The sequence below is a fragment of the Chionomys nivalis genome, chromosome 4 (genome assembly GCF_950005125.1).
Source record: "Chionomys nivalis chromosome 4, mChiNiv1.1, whole genome shotgun sequence".
Classification (NCBI taxonomy): Eukaryota; Metazoa; Chordata; class Mammalia; order Rodentia; family Cricetidae; genus Chionomys; species Chionomys nivalis.
This window is the reverse complement of record NC_080089.1, coordinates 20,840,880-20,858,570: the sequence shown is the minus strand read 5'-3', so window position 1 is coordinate 20,858,570 and position 17,691 is coordinate 20,840,880. Positions and strand designations below refer to the sequence as shown.

At 45.6% G+C, this 17,691-nt stretch overlaps 1 protein-coding gene across 6 annotated transcripts in view; it reads right to left on the bottom strand.

Annotated features, from left to right (window-relative positions):
- Ilf3 (interleukin enhancer binding factor 3) overlaps nucleotides 1-10,159 on the bottom strand; it is a 40,094-nt gene extending 29,935 nt beyond the window's left edge. For 2 of the 6 annotated variants that reach the window (XM_057766906.1, XM_057766912.1), the window contains exon 1: nucleotides 9,995-10,158. The gene's annotated coding sequence lies outside the window, so the exon portion shown is untranslated. Of the gene's footprint in view, nucleotides 1-9,994 lie in introns of all 6 variants that reach the window. The other 4 variants (XM_057766909.1, XM_057766910.1, XM_057766911.1 and 1 more) reach the window with 3 other exon arrangements.
- Between the last annotated feature and the right edge of the window lie 7,532 nt (nucleotides 10,160-17,691).

Below are 17,691 nucleotides of genomic sequence, written 5' to 3'. Positions count from 1 at the left end.
TGCAGGTCAGGGAACTTTTGGGAATCCTCGTTTATGTGAGTTCTAGGGACAAAACTAAGTTGGCAGGATTGGTGACAAATACCTTTACCCACTGAGCCATCTTGACTGCCCTCCGTTGTATTTTCATTATCTTCATTATTTGGACATAAATAAGAGAAAAGTTTCAACTGGACATCCTTTCCACAAGACATTAAAGAAAGAGAAGCTAGAGGCTAGAGAGATGGTTCGTGTGTTCAAAGGCTCATGTGCTGTGCTTGCAAAAGACAAGGATTCAATTACTAGGACCCACATGGCAGTTCAGTCATCCATAACTCCAATTTCATCCTCTTCTGTTCTCAAGTACCAGCACAGACATAGTGTTGCAGAAACATACATGCAGGCAAAAATACACACACACATAGAAAAGCTGGACTTCAAAGTGTCCAGCTTTCCACTGCTATAAATAGGATCATCTATGACATGATGTCTTGTAAAATCTCAAGGACCTAATATATCCAAGCTGTTAGATACTTTAAAAATTTAGTACAAGCCGGGCGGTGGTGGCGCGCGCCTTTAATCCCAGCACTTGGGAGGCAGAGGCAGGCGGATCTCTGTGAGTTCGAGACCAGCCTGGTCTACAAGAGCTAGTTCCAGGACAGGCTCCAAAACCACAGAGAAACCCTGTCTCGAAAAACAAAAACAAACAAACAAAAAAACAAAAAACAACAACAAAAAAAAAATTTAGTACAAATGAAGCTCACACACCCTTGCCTTCCCTACTTTTATATATATATTTTTTAAAATGCTGCAAGATCCCGGGTGGCAGTAGGCAGCAGAAATGCTATAGGTCCTAAATGGTGGTAGCGGGCCACGTGGCAGAAAACAACGGGCCCTGCAAGCAGCCAGCCCCAGGCAGGGTGGCCCGAGCGAGCGGTGGTGGCGGGCCAAATGGCTGCTGGTCCTCAAGCAGTGGCTGGTCCCAGGCAGGGAGACACATCGCAGGCGGGCAGGAGACAGAGACATGGATAGACACGACTTGCTGTGAGGTTGAATATTTATTCAGGGGGTTGTGGAGGGGAAAGGGTGAAGGGGGGGGGGGACAGAGAGAGAGAGGAGAAAGAGACAGAGAAGGGGGGAAGCGGAGAAGTGGGGAGAGAGGCAGATGGAAAAGAGAGTAAGCTCAGGATGGAAGCTGAAGATCAGCCTGCCTCAGCAGATGGGGGAAGGAATGGGTGTGGCTTGTCTCTTAAAGGGACAGAAAACCATAACACCTATCATTTCAACACTATTAAAGAAGCAGGAAGGTGAGGCAGGGCAACCGCAGCTGCAGAAGGCTGCAGCAAAACTCAAGTCCATTCATCTCTCCAGAGGCCACAACCCTCTTCATTCACTATGGAGATTTCAGTCAAATCTCTTTTTGCTCTAACTCTAATCCACTGCAAACAATAAATAAATCTTTTTCTCCCAAGACATTATGATGTGGGGGAAGCACCAAATGTATAGAACATAGGAAAAATAAGTTCTAATCCCCTCAGGACATATGATCACACTGTGAACCCTGAGATTGCACTTACTGGAAAAAACCTGTTTCAGGTTGTGGTGTGGCTCAGCCCTAGCACACACCTTTAATCAAAGATCTTTCTGCTTAAATAATGTAAACAAGATTAATAAAGTCAATCATATGTCAAGAGGCACACAAAGCAACCATTTGACATGAAGTAAGCAGATTAAGAAAAAAAACAGCCTTTAGTCCCATTTAGTCCCAGCACTTGGGAGGCAGAGGCTGGCTATCTCTGAGAGTTCAAGGCCAGCCTGGTCTACACAGTGAGTTCCAGGACAGGCTCCAAAGCTACAGAAACACCCTGTCTTGAAAACAACAACAACAACAACAACAAAAAAAAAAAAAAAGTAAGATTGAATCAGGAGAATGGATAGAGACGTACAAAAGTTGAAGAGAAGGACATTCAGTTTGTGGAACTTGATCTAAGAAGGTGTAGGAGGATGGGCTTTTTTTCCCAATGGCATCAGCTGAGGAGGAAAGTCAGCCACGTACTTCTTTGTCTCTCTGAGCTAGCAGGCTCTTATTGGTAAAACTCAATGATTGAGATTTTGTTGAAAACAACACATTATTTTATATGACAAACATGTGTAACATATAAGCTTACCATTTAAACAACTTAATTGTATAATTCAGGGGTATTAGGACTTTAATACTAGTTGAGACACCATCACCATTCTCCATCTATACAATGTTCTCATCATTCCAAACAGTTACACAGTGCTTTAATAACTTTAATTTTTTTTCAAATGAAATGAACAACAGCTTCAGAGACAATGGATAATAGAAAAAAACTAAATTAAATCAGTCTGTATATTTTAAAGATGTGTTGACCTCAGAATGGAAACCAGGATATGTGCTATGTTGGGGAAGAGGTTTTGCCTTTGTTTCCACAGAAGAAAAGCTGTGAATACCATCAAGATTGATCAAGATTAGATTTGAACAAGGAGAGGTGATAGTTCATCAGACAGCTTGGCCATCTGAACTAACTTATAAAGACTAACAAATACCTTCCACTTGATCAGATATAAAAAATAAAAAGCCGGGCGGTGGGGGCACACACCTTTAATCCTAGCACTAGGGAAGCAGAGGTGGGCAGATCTCTTTGAGTTCGAGGCCAGCCTGGTCTAGAAGAGCTAGTTACAAGACAGGCTCCAAAGCTACAGAGAAACCCTGTCTTGAAAAACCAAAATCAAAGAAAAAGAAAAAAGAAAAATTAATATTTTCATCAAACAATAATTTACAAAGGCATACTTGCCTTACTGACTTGAAACAAAAAATGGGTTATCTAAAACAAAAAATGGGTTTCTCTGTGTAACAGCGTTAGCTGTCCTAAAACTAGCTCTACAGATCAGGCTGGCCTAGAAGGCACAGAAATCCACCTGCTTCTGCCTCCCAAGTGCTGGGATTAAAGACAAGTGCCACCACCACCGCGGGGCCCTTAAACCGTCTTTAAATCCATTCTAGGATGTTAGACTGTAGATTGCCACGTGGCCCACATCATCTGGAAATCAACTTTGGAGTTTTCTTCTTAACGGATTTTTTTTTTTTTTTTTTTTGGTTTTTCGAGACAGGGTTTCTCTGTAGCTACGGAGCCTGTCCTGGAACTAGCTCTTGTAGACCTGGCTTCGAACTCACAAAGATCCGCCTGTCTCTGCCTCCCGAGTGCTGGGATTAAAGGCGTGTGCCACCACCGCCCGGCTTAACGGATATTTTTGTTGTTTGTTATTAAAAACACAGTAAAGAGATTTAAGATGTTTTAAGTAAATTCAAAGGATTACTATAGTTCAAACTTGTTTTCTAAATCTCTAAGCCTGGAGTGATTTGGAACTAAAATAAAATATTGGGGCAGGGCTTTGGTAGCCCTTTAACCCCCGCAGACACAGGCGGATCTCTATAAATTAATTGTTCTCTATATGCTAGAGTTTACAGTGAATAAGGTGGTGGTAGTACACGCTTTTAATGCCACCATCCAGGGACAAAACTCAGATACAGCTCCTAATTCGGGTATTTTACACACTAGAGAAATCACATACCATACTTACAGATTATATAAAAACCCTCTCCAGGGTTTCTAGAAAGGCAGCTAATTTCCAATGGGGACAGGAAAAAAGAGAAGCTTTTGTGACTGCCGGTAAGCTCTTCTCCAGATACGCAACCCTGACCAATACTGAATCAGAGAATACCCTAATTCTGGGTATGTTTATTGGTGAATTGGAAACTGGGGACTCTTCATAAAGCAAAAAGGAATCCAACAACATTTGCTGTTGGCTTCTATTGTAAACATTTTTCATATATGGAGAATAAATATTCTCTCTTTGAAAGTCAAATCTGACCTGGGCAGTGGTGGCGTAAGCCTTTAATCCCACCACTTGGGTGGCAGAGGTAGACAGATCTCAGTTGAGTTAGGCCAGCCTGGTCTACAAATTGAGTTTCAGGACAGTCAGCAGCCAGGATAGTTACAGAGAGAAGCCCTATCTCGATGCCCCCGCCCCCAAAAAGGAAAAAAGAAGTAAAAAAGAAAAACAAATGTGAACATTTTATTAGACATGGAGAAAGCTATATTCACTCAGTCATTGCCAACCACCCTATGGTCATAGAGCTCCCCTTACAATGATGGATTGAATCCATTCAAAGGCAGAGTCTTTCACAGGCTTAGCCATGGAAAGAAAGGTGTTATAGTGGAACTGGTACCTATCTGAATTTCTTCGTGACCAAGGTGTGGTAAGCAAAGGGGTCTGTGCCTTCCCACCCTGAGGAAATAGCTCAGTTGCCCATAATCCTCAACCCTAAACTTCTCGCCCCTCCCCTCAAGAGAGGCACCTACTGAACTGTGGGAATCAATGCTAACCCATGGTTTACTGATAGTTCATCAACCACTGATTGAACCAAAACTGGAAAGCGCAGTCTATAGACAGAGCAATGGAATGGCCAATATTGAGAAAGGATCCACAAAAATTAGCACGGCACTACTGGCTGTAAGACAAACAACTAGGAAAGCAAAAGGAAAATAGCTACTTGTTCCAATTTATGGTGCCATGTATAATGGTATAGTCAGTTATATGAACATCAAAATGGAAAACCACTAAATGGCAGATAAATGGCAAATATATCTGGTCATGGGAGGCATGAATGGAAATGGCAAAACTAGCAAAGACAGCAAATTTTATGTAGCTCATACAGGCAAGACAAATAAAACATCCGAAAATAATGAAATAGTGGACAAATTGGCATCACGTTTAATAAGACTATAGGATATTAATTTTTTTTTTTTTTTTTGAGACAGAGTTTCTCTGTAGCTTTGGAGCCTGGCCTGGAACTAGCTCTTGTAAACTAGGCTGGTCTCGAACACACAGAGATCCGCATGCCTCTGCCTCCCGAGTGCTGGGATTAAAGGTGTATGTCACCACTGCCCAGCTAGGGTATTAAATTTTGACAGGGAAAAAAATTCAGAATAAATCAGCAAGAATGATAGATTACAGATTTTAAAAACTTGAAAGTTTGCCCCTCACACTAAAAACTAAGGGGAAATGGAGAAGCAAATTAAACTAGCACAACCCTAGAAGAATAACTGCTACAAGGAATCCATAGCCAGGTGGTGGTTTGCACCTTTAGTCCCAACACTTGGGAGGCAAAGACAGGCACAAGAATTATAGTGATTTAAATTAAAAAACCACTTGAAAAAGGCAGGTTGAAATTCAAAGTGAAAATCCTTTGTGATCTAAAAATAAACATACTTAAACTTTGAATTTATATATAAAGAGGAGGAATATAGGTATATTTATGCACACATACTAAGGGATATTTAGTTTCAAAATTTCAAAAGAATTTTCTTAAATGAAAGATTATACTTTTTCTGTTGCCAAAAATCATTCCACTCTAGGATAGATATAACCTGCTGAAAAAGGACCCCACCCCATCCATAGTTACACTTGAGGCGGGGTTTTGCATCCAACTAAAAAATCCAGAGACCACTGGACAAGTGAAACATCTGTAGAAAAAGGATCATCAAGATCATCAAGAGAAAATATCCCAAAAAAAGGGTAAAATGGACAAATATTATCACCTACCTCCAGCTAACTGTCCTGAAATTCTGGCTCGTAGTCGCAGACTAGCTAACGCTGACACCCATTCCACCATCTTGCCTGGGTAGCGAACCCTTCCTGACAGACTACCTTCCCTTCAGATAACCATGGGGAGTTGGGAGCAGGACAGTCAGATACCCAAATGTTTGTAGCTGCTGCCCTCTATAGACATAAGTGGCAAATGGTCTTTATGTAGTACCAGTTCAATTAAAAACTAAAGATGGTGGGGTCTGGAGAGATGGCTCAGAGGTTAAGAGCACTGATTGCTCTTCCAGAGGTCCTGAGTTCAATTCCCAGCAGGGACTAATCTCATCATAATCTTTTTGTTTTCATTTGATTCTCTTAAACTTCTTAAGGTATACATGGTCTCAAAACCTGTAAGATCATATGCATATAAACTTTCCACTGGGAGGCCAGCCTGGTCTACAAGAGCTAGTTCCAGGACAGGCTCCAAAACCACAGAGAAACCCTGTCTCGAAAAACCAAAAAAAAAAACAAACAAAAAAAAAAAAACTTTCCACTGGAATACTAATGGTCATACAGAATACTGACTAATCTAGAAATAAGCCTCATCTAGCTTCCTGTACATGTTTTCAGGTTTGAGTCTGAAGCAGGTAACTAGGAAACAAGTCTATGTACCTCAGATGTACTTACTAGACTGTGGTCCTCAAACCTTTCAGAGAGCTGCTGAAAATGTTGTAGTTTTCTACGATAAACTGTGACCATTCCTAACAGTAACCTTTGAGGTATCCAAGATGATAGGCCCTGCAATGACTAATCTACCTTGAGTGTGGTAATGCTAACCACTAGGCAAACCTGCTCCGTGCCTCTTATGCTGCCAGGTTCTGTGCAATCAATGGACACCTTTGGATTGACTGTTGTGCTCTATCTAGCCAGGATTGCCACTAAACTGACAACCACTGCCCAAAGATCAGCTTCGGACTGCAAACTGCTCAGGATATTCAAATTGCTGAGTTCATGAGACTGACATGAACGTTTTACAGAACATCAAAATTAAAAAAAACCCTAAAACTGTCAAATACAACCAAGCTAGACATTGTAAATAGTTTTACTGTGTTAGAGTTCAAACCTTTACTTTTTATTTAGACCAAAAGGGTGAAATGTTGCATGATATTTGATCATAGTGTGAACCCTGAGATTGCATTATCTACTGGAAAAAAACTGTTTCTGCTTTGGTACGGCTCAGCCTTATCACACACCTTTAATCCAAGTGCTTTCTGCTTGAATATTGTGAAAAGGATTAAATAAAGTCAACCATAGGTCAAGAGGCAGAACAAGCAACCAGTTGATAGGGAGTAAACCGGATTATTAAGGAAAAACCATAGAGTAAGATTGAGTCAGGAGGATGGATGGGGGACACACACAAAGTAGAAGGGAAGGGCATTCAGTTTGAGGAGTTTGGTTTAAGAATGCATGGGAGAAGAAAGGGGCTTCTGGGACACTGGTTGAGGAGAGTCGGGTGCTTTCTCTGCCTCTCTTGAGCTAGCAGGCTCTTCACTCCAGCGTCTTTCTCCCAAGTCTTTATTGGTAAAATTGAGCAATTGAGATTTTGTTAAAAACAACACTCAATCACCTGCAGGATGGCAGCCCCACCACTGTAAAGTCTAAACCAGGAGCTGAAGCTAGGCTAAGCTGGCTAACACATGACTACATAAGAAAAGGAGAGGGTAGGGGGATGGGGGTGTTACAAGTTCATGGGCCACACATATTGATACAGAATAGCTCAAGTAATCAAAGAACTGACAATATGTAGCAGATCCTGACTCTAAGCAAATAAATATACAGCTTATAATAAAAAAGCAGCAGCAGTGTGTTAGCTGGGCTGTAGTGGCGCATGCCTTTAACCCCAGCACTAGGGAGGCAGAAACAGGTGAATCTCTGTAGTTCCAGGCCAGCCTGCTCTACAGAGTAAATTCCAGGACAACCAGGGATCCACAGAGAAACCTTGTCTCAAAAAAACCAAAAAAGTAGCAGCACAGGCAAGAGAAAAAGAAAGAGAAATCTACATTTCTTGAGGATAAGAATCACTCCCCCGGAACAAGAAAAGTAACAAGGAACTAAAAAGGACATTCGGCACAGCCTGCAATTCCAGTGCTCAGGTTAATGCACTTTGCAACCATTCTGGACTTTAGTGTGAGACTCCATCTAGGTGGGGAGAAAGCCCAGGAAAGCTATCTGAGCCCAGAGAAGAACTTCTGGTTAGATGTGTCACAAACCGTTGATCCCTGCACTCAAGAAGCAGAGAAAGGCAGATCTCCAAGGGTTAAGAGGTCACACAGTGGGGCCTTGTCCAAAGAAAGACTCGTCTAACTCACATCTACACCTCACTCCCACAACAGATCCTGACCATAACTAGATGCCTTCTTCATAGAGCAAAATCCTGTGGGGGGGTCGGGAAGCCTGGTGTGGCGGCACACAGATATAATCCCAGCCCTCAGAAGGTTGAGGCAGAAGGATTCCAAGTTCAAGCCCAGCCTGGGAGACACAGTGAGACAATACTTCAAAAAAGAAAGAATAGGCAGCAGTGGCGATGTCTTCAACCTCAGCTTTCAGGAGGAAGAGACAGGTGACCTCTGATTCAAGACCAGCCTGGTCTACAGGGCAAGTTCCAGGACAGCCAAGGGATACACAGAGAAACCCTGCATCCTGCATCGGAAAAAGAAATGAAAAGGGAAGGGGGGAGGAAAAAAGTCTTATAAGTACTCTTGTAGGACTTCGAGACCAGAAGAATTTGAACGAAATAAGTAAAGCACAGTTTATTCATAATGACATGAGTCGAGAAAAACAGTACTAAAGGAGCCAAAGGAACTTTTGCTTACAGGTATCCATCAGAAAAGCCGAAAACAATCAGGCACTTTTCAGCTCCATGAGGAGAGGATCCCCAGGCTGGTCTCGCACCAATCAGCAGCCTCCAATCTGGACTGCAGACCTCCAGCCAGTACCCAGGGCCTGCAGAGACCATTCACAAAGCTAAAGGGCAAAGACCTCAGCCCTACCGGACAAGAGCAGCAGCACCTGCCAGTGCCCATTCTCCTTCGCGGCTGAGAAGGAGGCTCTCGCTCCCCACACGTCGTCCACAGGTTGGATAATTGCAGTAGCTACCCCAGGCAGAAGACCACACTCAAACAACAGTGTCAACCCACAATGGGCCTCCACCACAAAAACCTGAGGTCCTAAACATGAACCCTAACTCTGAATAGCACTTCTTTTCCTGTGGACACATCATCACACCGAACATTTCAAATGGAACAGAATTTTGAACCAAAGAGACACATTCAGAATACTCAAATCCCAACAGAGAAGCATATCACAGAAACTGAGGCCTCCTTGCTGATCCACCATCTATCCTAAAGTAGCAACTTACCAGCAATTTTACTAAGAGATGTCTTACTCTTCCCCAGTTGGGGTACATAACGGGGGAATCAAACAGACCGTTATACACTCCAAATAGTTTATCTGAATCGTGGAATAACCTAAGGTGAATTCCCAACATTCAACTACTTTAATAAAGAAAATCTAAAGCACGCACGTTCGAAAGACTTCAAACGTGCTAACCTTGCAGATCAGCAACACCACATCACCGTTTTGAGGATTGGAGGCAGAGCCTAAACAACCTGGGAAACATGATCAATGGAAACCACCTGGTCTCAAAGAAGGGGAAACTCAATCTTAAGTTTGGGTCTCGAACTGGAGGAAACTTACAGACCTAGGCTTTAAGAACCCGATGAATCCATAAATGCTTCCCTCAACGATCGTCTAAGGAGAGGACCGTGCTCAGGACAAAGAAGATATGTTTCCCGCCTTGGGAACTGGGATGACCTGGCAGGCTCCTGGAAGCCAGAGATGTAGCTTAACAAAGAGAGAACGCGGGTAAAGGAGGGGGATCGACCCTTCTGCGCCCGTCGGGATGCCCGGGATGTGAGGGGGTGTGTGCTCCAACACGTGCGCGCGTGCGCGGGGTCGAAGAAACAGACAAAAGCTCGGCCTAGGACAAAGTAAGCAGCCCGGGAAGCGGGGGATATCACAGTGCTTGCGCACCCCCAGAGAGCGGCGCCCAGGCCCTGGCCGAGGGGGCCACGAAGGGGGAGCACGGATGCGCGCGCACAGGGGCACTCCCGCCGCCATTTTGTTTCCTCGGCACAATGGGGGAGAGTAACGGCCAAGCGCGGGAGCGAGGCCGGAGGAGGAGGAAGGAGCGAGACGCCGAGGGGAGGAAGATTCGAGCAGAGGAGAGGCTCGGCAGGATGGCAACTGCCCTGTCACTAGCGTCCCGTCAACCAGCCTGCGCTGACAAGTGGGAGAACGGACGGGGGGGAGGGGCGGAGGCGGGAGACGCCACATTGCCGCTTACCTTGTCGGCGTTCCGGTCCCTCGACCTCAGCCGCCGCCGCCCTCTTGCTCACCAGTCTTCACAGCCCCCTCAAAAAAAAAAAAAAAAAAAAGGCCACGCGGTTTTCGCCGGGGCTGCTCCAGTCCCAACTGCAATGGCGAGAAGAGGAGGAGGAGCCGGGGGCGAGCGGCGGGCGGGCGCGCGCCGGGGAGGTGCGAGGCCACGTGACTGTCAGGGCCCCGCCCCCTCATCACGTGGGCGACCGACCTAGGCCCAGCCCCCAGTGGGCGGTGGGATGGAATGTGATTGAGGGGGCGGGGCCTCGTCACGTGACGTTGTCACAGGGGCTGCGCCTGGTTGCGTGACGTCAATGCCTGGCCTCTTCTCGTGGGTTTGCTGAGTCACATGACAATGGCTGGCCCCGCTTCTGTCATGTGACAGGGACTTTTTTGTTGTTGTTTCTTGTCTCATTGTCCCTATTGGTAGACCTGTATCACCTGATGAGACGCATATGTTTTGTTTTGTTTCCCAGTGGCGGTTTTTCCGAGCGACCGTTATCACGTGACGCAATGGAGTAAGGTGGGCCCTCTGCGCCAGGTCCTTACGCCTGCGCACGCCCCACGTTCCTCCCGTCCGCCTCAGTACGTTGACGGAAACCGGACTGAAAACTTGCCCGTGCGCACGGATTTCGCACTGACCCGGGTCTCAACAGCTATAGGCCGAGAGGCTCAGACTCACGCCGTCTGGCTACTGAACCATCTCACCGGCCCTCGTTTTTGTGTATGTAAGATAAGCAGTTTTGCCGTGATGCCTAGGCTGGCTTGGAACTTGACGATTTTGCCTCCGCTTTAAAGTAGCTGGATTAGCCGGGCGGTGGTGGCGCACGCCTTTAATCCCAGCACTCGGGAGGCAGAGGCAGGTGGATTTCTCTGAGTTCGAGGCCAGCCTGGTCTACAAGAGCTAGTTCCAGGACAGGCTCCAAAATCACAGAGAAACCCTGTCTCAAAAAAACAAACAAAAAAAAAAAGAATAAAGTAGCAGGATTACAGACAAGGCCATGACTTCAGGCTACTGAGGGTTAATAGATTGCCTCGGTGTTGGGTGCTTACTTAGCATCAGGAGGCCCTGGGTCTGACCCCAGTACCAAGCACAAAAAAGTCAAACTCCAGACAGGATGTGAAAGAACAAAACTGAAAACACCCTTGCCCCTTCTCCATATCCGTTGTGTATCTATAGGAATTTATTTTGTCATCATACCAATAAATAATAGTTAACATGAGTTGGTGTCCGGTTTTGTTTTAACTCGATTTTTAGATATGTCTCACCCAAAGGCTGAAATTAATGGAAAACTTATAAATAAGCCAATTTGTAGGTGGTTTGAGATCTTAACCAGACACACCTAAAATGCTTCTGACACAGAAGGGAACCACGGGTTGTCTAAAATGACATGCCTGTTCTGACAGCGCCACCAAGTGGTAGCTAGTAAGGCTTTCCTGAGGCTTTTTGCTTTTGTTTTTTGTTTGTTTTTTTTTTTTGTTTTTTTTTTTGTTTTTTTTTTGGCTTTTCGAGACAGGGTTTCTCTGTGGTTTTGGAGCCTGTCCTGGAACTAGCTCTTGTAGACCAGGCTGGCCTCGAACTCACAGAGATCCGCCTGCCTCTGCCTCCCGAGTGCTGGGATTAAAGGCGTGTGCCACCACCGCCTGGCCCCTGAGGCTTATTTTTAATGTGTACGGTTATTCTGATTGCACGAATGGCTGGGCATCCCTGGTGCCCTAGGAGGTCAGAAGAGGGTGTTGAATCTCTGGAACTGGAGTTTCAGATGGTTGTGAGCCTTTATGTGGATGCTGAGAATCAGACTTTGGCCTTTGCAAGGGCAGCAAGTGCTTTTAATTTCTGAGCCACATTCTCAGCCTCACTGGGCAGATTTTATTTGTTTGTTAGGATTTCTCTGTAACTTTGCAGCCTGTCCTGGAACTCATTTGGTAGGCCAGGCTGGCCTCGAATTTACAGAGATCCACCTGCCTCTGCCACCCAAGTGCTGGGATTAAAGGTGTGCGCCACCACCACCTTGCTGTGACAGTATTACTGAATTAGTATTTTCTCTCAGTCTTTCTCAGTGCCTCTCTCTCTCTCTCTCTCTCTCTCTCTCTCTCTCTCTCTCTCTCTCTCTCTCTCTCTCTCTCGTGTGTGTGTAGCCACACAATGTATAAAGTTCAAAGACCTTCACAGAGTGCACTTTCTCCTTCCATCTTTGAACTCGGGCTGCTTATCTGCTGCATGCATGTAAAAAATTGAGCAGTGGGGCTGGAGAGGTGCCTCAGAAGTTAAGAGCATTGCCTGCTCTTTCAAAGGTCCTGAGTTCAATTCCCGACAACCACATGGTGGCTCACAACCATCTGTAATGGGGTCTGGTGCCCTCTTCTGGCCTGCAGGCATACACACAGACAGAATATTATATACATAATAAATAAATATTTTAGCCGGGCGGTGGTGGCGCACGCCTTTAATCCCAGCACTTGGGAGGCAGAGGCAGGTGGATCTCTGTGAGTTCGAGACCAGCCTGGTCTACAAGAGCTAGCTCCAGGACAGGCTCCAAAACCACAGAGAAACCCTGTCTCGAAAAACCAAAAAAATAAATAAATAAATAAATAAATAAATATTTTTTAAAAAAATGAGCAGTGGGCTGGAGAGATGGCTCAGAGGTTAAGAGCATTGCCTGCTCTTCCAAAGGTCCTGAGTTCAATTCCCAGCAACCACATGGTGGCTCACAACCATCTGTAAAGAGGTCTGGCGCCCTCTTCTGGCCTTCAGTCATACAGACAGAATATTGTATACATAATAAACAATATTTTAAAAAAATGAGCAGTGATAGTGCCCCCTGTAAACCAAGCCTGGGGAAGTAGAGACAGAAGAGCCCTTGGGGCTCATTAGCCAAGCCACCTAGCTGAATTAGCTAGCTCTAGGACTAGTGAGACAGACCAGAGAAATGGTGACGACACCAAACAGACATGGACCTCTGGCCTCCAAGTGCAAAGTGGAACATGTGAACCGATGTATACCATACAAAAAGAGCCATTCTCAGAAAAAGTGCACCTTGTCGGGCCCGGGCCACCTACCTGTGAGCTGCTGTGTACAAGGCGCTGGCCACTGTGGTGAGCTGCTCCCTTCACTCTCCTTGCTCACGCCATCCCCTTGGTCACTCTAAATGCTGAGAAACCTAGGTGCCCTTTGCCACCGTCCTGCCTGCATCATCTCCTCCGGTCATGGATACAACAGTCCCCATGTGCCATCCTTTCCCTCTGGCCCCTAACAACTTTCCCTGCCGCCAGGCTATCCCTCTTTTTTCTCACACTCCTCACTGGTGACAATGACTATACATGCCCTTCCTTTTGCCTTTTGGTCCCCCTAGTCTGCCTTCATGAACAGCTACACCCCAGTTACTGCTTTCAATTGCAAGAGCTCTCCCACTACCCTGCTGGAACTCAGAGAGGTCTTCCTTGAAATTTTTATATTACATGTATTTATATATGTGTGTGTGCACTTGAGAGTACAATAAATAATGTGTTCATGTGGAAGTCACAAGGTAGCTTGTTGGTCTCAGATCTCTCTTTCCACCATGCAGCCAAGGACCAAATTCACTTTCTCAGGCAGGGCAGCCACCCCCTTTACCCCACAAGCTCAGTCACCTGGGAGGAGGAGCCCTCAGTTGAGGAGTTCCCTCCATCAGATTGGCCTGTGAGTATCTTTGTGATGCAGTTTCTGGTTGGCCTAGCCACCCCTTCCCTAGGCGTGGTCCTGGGCTGCATGAGAGAGGTAGTTGGGCGAGTGGAAGGAGCCAGCCAGTGAGCAGCTTGCCAGCCTGCACTCTGATTCAGCCCCTGCCTCCTGGACCCTGTGTTGAGCTCCTTACATTAGCTTCTCTCAAAAGCACAGACTGTAACCTGTATACCAAATAAACCCTCACCACCCCAGTTGCTTCCGGCTAATGTTTTTATCACAGGGATAGAAACCAAACTGATGCACTGACTGAGCCATCTCCCCCATCTGGATGTGCCTGGATCCTTTGATGATTTTTTTCTATGCTTGTTGTTTGGGATTTGCCTTTTGGTTTTGTTTTGTTTTTTGAGACAGGGTTTCTCTGTGTAGTGCTGGAGGTCCTGGAACTCACTCTGTAGACCATGCTGGCTTCAAACTCACAGATATCTGCCTGCTTCTGTCTCCCAAACGTTGGGAAAAAGGTGTGTGCCACCACTGCCCAGCTTGTTTGGGTGGTTTTGGATGGTTTTTCATTATTGTGTTTTTGTTTATTTGTTTGTTTCTCCTCTGGGCTCACTACTTTCCTGACCTTTTAGGAGAATGAACAAACGTAAGGTGACCGACCATGGCAGAATGCTAACTCCAGTAAGAGTGACTAAATATAGAAGCTCTCCTGGCAGTGGTGGTGCATGCTTTTAATCCCACCCAGCACTTGGGAGGCAGAGGCAGGTGGATCTCTGTGAGTTCGAAACCAGCCTGGTCTATAGAGTAAGCGAGTCAGTTCCAGGCACCACAGCTACTGAAAAACCCTGTCTCAGATAATAATTTCATTGAAGACTGCTCCCTGCCTAGTCTGGCAAGCTCACGAACCAACCCATCTGGAAGAGCTTACCTGTGGTGGAGTGGGTGTGGGTTCATGCAGGCCTGTGGGAAGAGGACAGAGGCACTCTAAGGATGATTTTAGCCTTTCCAACGGTAGGAGCACTCAGCCTCACGCTGCAGACTGACTTCTTTCCCTTAGCCAAGGGCTTCTTTATCATTCTCCAATTTACACCTTAGCAAGTTGATTTCCATCTCCTAAAACATCTTAATTAAGTTTCCAAAGGGACAGTGCCAAATGTAAATTCTCTATTAGGAATACTGTGATTTTCCAGGTTTTTCCCGACAAAGTTTGGGTTTTTGTTTTTGTTTGTTTTGTTTGTTTGTTTGTTTTCAAGACAGTGTTTCTCTGTGTAGCTTTTGGAGCCTGTCCTCAAACTTGACTGACATTCCATTATCAGAGAATATTGATGCTTACTGGTTGTGGTGTTTGAGGAATTAACTTGGAACGTGCACACATGATATCCACCTTTCATCTTCTTTTTTTTAAAAAAAATATTTATTTATTATGTATACAATATTCTGTCTACATGTGTGTCTGCAGGCCAGAAGAGGGCACCAGACCTCATTACAGATGGTTGTGAGCCACCATGTGGTTGCTGGGAATTGAACTCAGGACCTTTCGAAGAGCAGGCAATGCTCTTAACCTCTGAGCCATCTCTCCAGCCCCTCCACCTTTCATCTTCATGCCAAGTTGAAAGAATAAATCGGACTTTAAAAACAACACTGAGCCAGATGGTGCTGGCATACACCTTTGGTTGCAGCACTCCCGAAGCAGAGGCAGGCAGACCTCTGTGAGTTCCAGGACAGTCTGCTCTATGTAGTGCGTTTCAGAACAGCCAGGGCTACACGGAGAAACCCTATCTTGAAAAAAATCAAAGAACAAACAGCACCAGCCCAACATTGCCAAGAAACAGATCTCCCTTGTCACTTGTACTGTCTAGGGTACATTATGAGATTGTGCTTGGCCCCCACCTCCATGAACTACTTTCCAAAGGACTCGGGGGACCTCCAAGAGTATGAACACACCCACATCTGGTGGCTTTTGAAAGATTTAGATGGCCGGGCGGTGGTGGCGCACGCCTTTAATCCCAGCACTTGGGAGGCAGAGGAAGGTGGATCTCTGTGAGTTCGAGACCAGCCTGGTCTACAAGAGCTAGTTCCAGGACAGGCTCCAAAACCACAGAGAAACCCTGTCTCGAAAATCAAAAAAAAAAAAAGAAATAAAGAAAGAAAGAAAGAAAGAAAGAAAGAAGGAAAGAAAGATTTAGATAACACTGCACAAAAAATGCCCACTCCTCGCATTTAACGTTGCAGACATCAAGCTGTGGCTACACCACACCCATGCCAAGGCTGCTGTGAGCTCAAGCCAGAAGTGGGCTGGCCACAAGAGGGAGCCAAGATTAGCCTCTAAACTGACCATCAAAATAACCTGGGAGGGGCTGGGGAGATGGCTCAGAGGTTAAGATCACTGGCTGCTCTTCCAGAGGTCCAGAGTTCAATTCCCAGCAACCACATGGTAGCTCACAACCATCTATAATGAGATCTGGTGCCCTGTTCTGGCACATAAGCATACATCCCAGAATACTATATACATAATAAATATTAAAAAAAAAAAATAACCTGGGAATGGGGATGCCAGCTCAGCTCCTGCTGTGCCTCCTGATGTCCCCTAGGGTCCTCCAGGTGTGAATCCAGATAGTCCCTGATCCGCCTCTAAGACCCCGACACACGGAGTAGTCTGGAGAGTAACTTTGTCTCACGGCAACTCCATTTCCTAGAGACCTACCATGATAACCAGCTGGCCGTAGAGGGATTCTGTCCTGTCTCCTTCCTGTGGTGCTCATCCCAGGATGTCATCATGCTGTGATAGATGGAACTGCCCACACCAGCACAGCAGACTTTTGGGGATAGTCCCAGCTAGTGACAAACTGTGGACAGTGGACGAGTGGCCAGAAGACAAAAAGATTGTGGAGCAACTATTAGTCTTGTCTTAATACTAGCCATAAAATAAAATAAAACGAAATTTGCCAGGCGGTGGTGGCGCACACCTTTAATCCCAGCACTTAGGAAGCAGAGGCAGGCAGATCTCTTTGAGTCTGAGGTCAGCCTGGTCTACAGGAGCTAGTTCCAGGACAGGCTCTAAAACTACAGCCAAACCCTGTTTCGAAAAATCAAAATAAATAAATAAAAAAGAATATAGACCACTGGAAAGGGGGCATAGCCAAAATTTTTAATGAGAAATACTGGGGGGATTGTTTTGTTTTTTTGCTTTTCAAGACAGTCCTGGCTATAATCATACTTGCTTTGTAGACCAAGCTGGTCTTGAGCTCACAGAGATCCATCTGTCTCTGCCTCCCAAGTGCTGGGATTAAAGGTGAGAACCACCACCATCAACCCCCATGGAGAAATTCTGTTTTTATGCTAACCAGTCAGGAACAGTATCAGAAAAATGCCAAAAGTTATTTAAGAGGATTAAGGCTAGAGGTAGAAAAGAGAGCCAGAGGAGCAGGATGCAGTCCCTACCTCAGGAGCAGGATGCAGTCTAGCGCAGGAGCAGAATGCAGTCCCTACCCCAGGAGCAGGATGCAGTCCCTACCCCAGGAGCAGGATGCAGTCTAGCGCAGGAGCAGGATGCAGTCTAGCGCAGGAGCAGGATGCAGTCTAGCGCAGGAGCAGGATGCAGTCCCTACCCCAGGAGCACTAACACATTTCTTCAGCATAGGCTCCTAAGGTGCCATGGACACGAAGCGAGAGAACAATAAAACAAGGTGAAAAGACAGATTAGTAGATACTGGTATATTGATTATTTAGTGATTTACTTAAAGCACTGCTTGTAGGAATTTAACAGTTGTGTCCAGGGTAGATGGCATTAGAACGAACAGCTAGGTTTTTTGTTTTGTTTTGTTTTGTTTTGTTTTGTTTTGTTTTGTTTTGTTTGAGACAGGGTTTTTCAGTAGCTTTGGAGCCTGTCCTGGAACTTGCTCTGTAGACCAGGCTGACCTTGAACTCACAGAGATCCACCTGCCTCTGCCTCCTGAGTGCTGGGATTAAAGGTGTGTTCCACCTGGCTGAAAAACTAT